The 6,210-nt window shown below is 36.3% G+C and overlaps 1 non-coding gene across 1 annotated transcript; it reads right to left on the bottom strand.

Annotated features, from left to right (window-relative positions):
* Positions 1–3,194: 3,194 nt before the first annotated feature.
* On the bottom strand, positions 3,195–3,259 carry LOC142838021 (small nucleolar RNA SNORD109A). The gene has a single exon (XR_012908468.1). It is a non-coding gene; the product is annotated as a small nucleolar RNA SNORD109A (small nucleolar RNA).
* Between the last annotated feature and the right edge of the window lie 2,951 nt (positions 3,260–6,210).

Below are 6,210 nucleotides of genomic sequence, written 5' to 3'. Positions count from 1 at the left end.
TCATTATCATCATCATCATCATCATCATCATCATTATCATCATCATCATCATCATCATCATCATCATTATCATCATCATCATCATCATTATCATCATCATCATTATCATCATTATCATCATCATCATCATCATTATCATCATCATCATCATCATCATTATCATCATCATCATCATCATCATTATCATCATCATCATCATTATCATCATCATCATCATCATCATCATCATCCACATTGTCTTATGACTTATCCTCCACCCTTTCTACCAACATTTATTTCCTCAGTTTACCTTTATGAACTTTGCAATTATCTTTGCAAGTGTCCATGTTTCTATCATCGTGAAATTCTTATTCTGACAACCTCAACTTAGTGACATTCAACCGTGCTATTATCATAAGGGAAAATCCAACAGAAACAACAATAATAGGCAATTATCACCAATGAATTCTAATTCAATTTTATGTTTGTGGGGTTGTTTTGTGTGTTTGTGTGCCTCCTGTGACAACCTGCACTTCTATTTCATGAAAATTTCCAATGTTCACCTTCAAATTCCATATTAGTTAAAAATTCTATTGGAATTGACCCTGATACTTTCCCTGAGCTTGAGAATCCAGATTTGTTTGACACACTCCTCTTGTTCAGATTTGAGATTAAATGCATTCTGCAAAACATATATAATCAACCTGCCATTTGGAGAGGTTCTCTATGAAAACAGACATGCCCAGATGAACCAGTAATCTGGAAATCTGACAAAATTGTTCTGAAATTCAGAGGGGGACAGTTCCGAATTCACATAAATTAAACTCAGAGTAGCAAAACAGTTATCATCCTTCCTGGTGTGCTAGAAAGCTACATTCAAGGGTGGGATCTGTTGCAATTCTCAGGTACATAACTATCACAAAAGCTTGGAAAGAAGAGTTGGGTGAATCGAGGTCAGGTGAAAAACTGTTGGAATATGGGATGCATGAAAATTGGGCATCTTAAATTGACCATACATCATAAAGATTGAATATGATGGTGCTTTTAACAGACATTTTTGAATAACATTCACACACCTGGGGTGACTCAAATTAAAACTATTCCCTCAATGGTAATATTGCTTTAATTTTTCACTAGTTTGGAAAGGGATTCTCCTCTATGATACCTAGCATGACAAAGGACTGTAGAATGATAGCCTTGAGGACATGGGCATGAATAAAACCAAACTGGTAAAGAGGTTATCATCTTAGAAATTATACTTTGTGAAATCATGAAGTCAAAGATGTTGACTTTTAACAATCCCCAGTCTTAGCACACATTATTCAGTCAAGAGATAGCAACTTGCTGCTTACCATTTCTGCACAAAGAATAAGAAAACCTCCAGGATTCTATTCAGTAACAGGAGAGGAATAAGTTATCGGGAATGCTAATTACTAAAGACAGCTCTGTCTGCCTTGATAGCCACATAATGCAGACTACCTAGCATACCCACATTTTCCAATTAACATTTCCCTATTCCAACCAACATTTACCTGTTTCATCTTTCCCATATTTTGGCTTGTCTTACAATGACACCTTACCTTCCTGATTGCTTCTACTAAATCTGCCAGTCTCTGTCCTTTAGACAATAACCTAAGTGGAGACCACTGCTTTCCCTTTGATATAGTAATGGCACATTTATACTATCATTGAAATATAAGGCACATATTTCTCATACTCATTTGTCCTGACATATTCTATTCCACATCTCTTAGCACACTGTACCTGCTTTAAGAAGGATGAATCCTGACAGTATCTATGACGTTGCTTTTATATGTTTAAAAGGACATGGTTGAGCAAACTGTTCCCTCGATGTGTATCATCTTCTGGTTCATCATGTGAAAATGTTTTTCACCCTAGAAAAGCAACAGCATTATGGAATGTAAGTTGAAACAGAGATATCCATCAAAAAGCAGACAATGTCTGGACCTTGGGTCATTCCACTTAAACCCAAGAAATGGAATATCTTTGAATAGGTAACGTGTGCAATACTTATTTCTCTGAAGTATAGGAAATGACAACATAAACTAAACTGGTGGATGGCAATCATAAATTCTCTTTCTATCTTCTGTTTTGGAATGTTGTATGTCATTTCTAGAGCAAGAGGTTTTGTTTAATCGAATTCCCTTCCCATATTACAATGTTGGTGATCGTACCCTTTCTCTGTATCTTAGGGGAAACCTAATGATTTTCTTTCATCATTTCTCTGCGGTATATGCAACTTATCTCTGAATCATTTTCTGTTAGATGTCAATTGGTTATTCTGAGGAGAGCTTGAATTCATCCCTGGAACACTTGAAAATTTCAGGTGTCTAATGCATTATTTAGGCTCCTTGTGAACATGTTTCCCATTTGTTTCCCCGGCTCTCTGTCTTGGAGGCCCGGATGGAAGTGAAATGCTTGATGGACGTTGGAATTATATCTATGTGCCATGCCAACTATATTCTTTGTGAATCTCTCAGCATGCTAATAAATCAAAACAAATTAAACTAAGTAGAGGTCCCAATCACAGACCAGGCTGATTAAGACACATTTTAATTGGACTTTATCAAAAATATTCTCATTTTGAATAAGAAATTATGATAGGAAGATATGATTGCTGAGAATATCTGGATCTGAGAAGCAACTGGATATGATGCCTGGAGTGTGAGATGACCATTAGCATGTAGAATTGATACACCATCCAGGGATTATGATGTATTCAGAGACAAAAAAGACAAATGGAATGACTGTCCAAATATGAGAAATTGTCCGGCATTCCTGCCTAATTGGGAAAGCAACAGGAATCCAAAAGCTCTCCAATTTTTGTACTTAGGGTGGGCACGAGTCCTGACAGTTCCTCTTGCCCTTGTCCCATTGTTGTTGTGTCCAATTCCGCAGAGAGGATCATTGAGAATCTCTGTTATGATTTCACTGCTTCCATCTCTTTTGTGTCTTTCTTTCTGGCATGTAACAGCAAAAACTTGAAATCAATGAATTTCTAGGGTGTAGTACATTGCTTTTTAGAAGCCGAATATGGAAGCAAAGATCTGGACAGTTATTGCATCCAGCAAATTGTTCTTCTCTCAAAATTTAGGAGATCAAAGCTCGTCTGCACTGTAACTGTCTTCCTTAAAAATACAAGAGTGCTAGCCATGTTCTGGAATCATCACGGTTGTCAAGACCACCACTTATCTGGACCTCAGAGGCTTTCTCTTTGATTCCATCAGCGTCCTCAGAAACATGTTCTCATCATCAATCCAGAAAAGGCAGCTTTGAACACATGACCACCTCCAGTGACACTGGAAAGCAGTGATAGATAGACTCTTGGCTTGGAAGAGAAAGATCAGCATAGTGCAGCAGGCTTCTCTCTCTGGATCTCTACTGAGGCAAATCATCAATGATATTACGAGACATATTCTCCTATACTATATAGCCCATTTGTCAACAAAATTATCAGCACTCTCTTGTGCCACAGGAACAGAAATCGAATCTAAACACATCCAGATTTTGATGAGTTAAATTTGATCTTGACAATTAGCTTCATGGCAAATAGAAGAAATGTATAAAATAAAATGTAGCAAAAATATAGGGGTTTACATAATATGATTCAAAGGCCAAAACTTCCCTTGGTGTCTTGAATATCTACTCGAGGCAGGAGATTTTGATAGTTTTACTATCCTTCTACTTCAATGTGTCATCATCATCATCATTATCACTCTCACTATCATTATCATCCTCCTCCTCCTCCTCCTCATAATCAATATCATCATCATCATTATCATCATCATCATCATCATTATCATTATCATCATCATCATCATCATCATCATCATCATCATTATCATCATCATCATCATCATCATCATTATCATCATCATCATCATCATCATCATTATCATCATCATCATCATTATCATCATCATCATCATTATCATCATCATCATCATCATCACCATCATCATTATCATCATCATCATCATCATTATCATCATCATCATTATCATCATCATCATCATCATTATCATCATCATCATCATCATTATCATCATCATCATCATCATCATCATCATTATCATCATCATCATCATCATTATCATCATCATCATCATTATCATCATCATCATCATCGTCATCATTATCATCATCATCATCATCATCATCCACATTGTCTTATGACTTATTCTCCACCCTTTCTACCACACATTTTTTCCTCAGTTTACCTTTATGAACTTTGCAATTATCTTTGCAAGTGTCCATGTTTCTATCATCGTGAAATTCTTATTCTGACAACCTCAACTTAGTGACATTCAACCGTGCTATTATCATAAGGGAAAATCCAACAGAAACAACAATAATAGGCATTATCACCAATAAATTCTAATTCAATTTTATGTTTGTGGGGTAGTTTTGTGTGTTTGTGTGCCTCCTGTGACAACCTGCACTTCTATTTCATGAAAATTTCCAATGTTCACCTTCAAATTCCATATTAGTTAAAAATTCTATTGGAATTGACCCTGATACTTTCTCTGAGCTTGAGAATCCTGATTTGTTTGACACACTCCTCTTGTTCAGATTTGAGATTAAATGCATTCTGCAAAACATATATAATCAACCTGCCATTTGGAGAGGTTCTCTATGAAAACAGACATGCACAGATGAACCAGTAACCTGGAAATCTGACAAAATAGTTCTGAAACTCAGAGGGGGGAACAGTTCTGAATTCACATAAATTAAACTCAGAGTAGCAAAACATTTATCCTGCTTCTCGGTTTGCTAGAAAGCTACATTCATGGGTGGGATCTGTTGCAAATCTCAGGTACATAACTATCACAAAAGCGTGGAAAGAAGAGTTGGGTGAATGGAGGTCAGGTGAAAAACTGTTGGAATATCGGATGCATTAAATTTGGGCATTTTTAATTGACCATACATCATAAAGATTGAATACGATGGTGCTTTTAACAGACATTTTTGAATAACCTTCACACACATTGGGTGACTCAAATTAAAACTATTCCCTCAATGGTAATATTTCTTTAATTTTTCACTAGTTTGCGAAGGCATTCTCCTCTATGATACCTAGCATGACAAAGGACTGTAGAATGATAGACTTGAGGACATGGGCATGAATAAAACCAAACTGGTAAAGAGATTATCATCTTAGAAATTATACTTTGTGAAATCATGAAGTCAAAGATGTTGACTTTTAAAAATACCCAGTCTTAGCAGAAATAATTCAGTCAAGAGATAGAGACTCGCTGCTTACCATTTCTGCACAAAGAATAAGAAAACCTCCAGGATTCTATTCTGTAACAGAAGAGAAATGGAAGTTATCAGGAATGCTAAGTACTCCACACAACTCTGTCTGCCTTGATAGCCACATAATGCAGACTACCAAGCATACCCAAATTTTCCAGTTAACATTTCCCTATTCCTACCCACATTTACATGTTTCGTCTTTCCTATATTTTGGCTTGTCTTACAATGACACCTTACGTTCCTGATTGCTTCTACTAAATCTGCCAGTCTCTGTCCTTTAGACAATAACCTAAGTGGAGACCACTGCTTTCCCTTTGATATAAAAGTTGCAGATTTACAACATCATTGGGATGTAAGGCACATATTTCTCACACTCATTTGTCATGACATCTTCTAGTCCACATCTCTTAGCACACTGTACCTGCTTTAAGAAGAATGAATCCTGACAGTATCTATGACGTTGCTTTTATATGTTTAAAAGGACATGGTTGCGCAAACAGTTCCCTCGATGTGTATTATCTTCTGGTTCATCATGTGAAAATGTTTTTCACCCTAGAAAAGCAACAGCATTATGGAATGTAAGTTGAAACAGAGATATCCATCAAAAAGCAGACAATGTCAGGACCTTGGGTCATTCCACTGAATGCAAGAAAGGTAATATCTTTGACTATGTAACATGTGGAATACTTATTTCTCTGAAGTATAGGAAATGGCAAGATGAAGTAAAATGGTGGATGCCAAACATATATTCCCTTCCTATCTTCTGTATTGGAATGGTGTATGTCATTTCTAGAGCAGAAGGTGTTGTCCATTCAAATTCCCTTCCCATGGACAATGTTGGTGATCATATCCTTTCTCTGGATCTTTGAGGAAACCTAAGGATTTTCTTTCATCATGTCTCTGTGGTATATGCAACTTATCTCTGAATCATTTTCTGTTAGATGTCAATTGGTT

Source organism: Microtus pennsylvanicus, chromosome 18 (genome assembly GCF_037038515.1).
Source record: "Microtus pennsylvanicus isolate mMicPen1 chromosome 18, mMicPen1.hap1, whole genome shotgun sequence".
Taxonomy (NCBI): Eukaryota; Metazoa; Chordata; class Mammalia; order Rodentia; family Cricetidae; genus Microtus; species Microtus pennsylvanicus.
The sequence above is the reverse complement of the archived record's forward strand: the minus strand, read 5'-3'. Positions and strand labels throughout refer to the sequence as shown.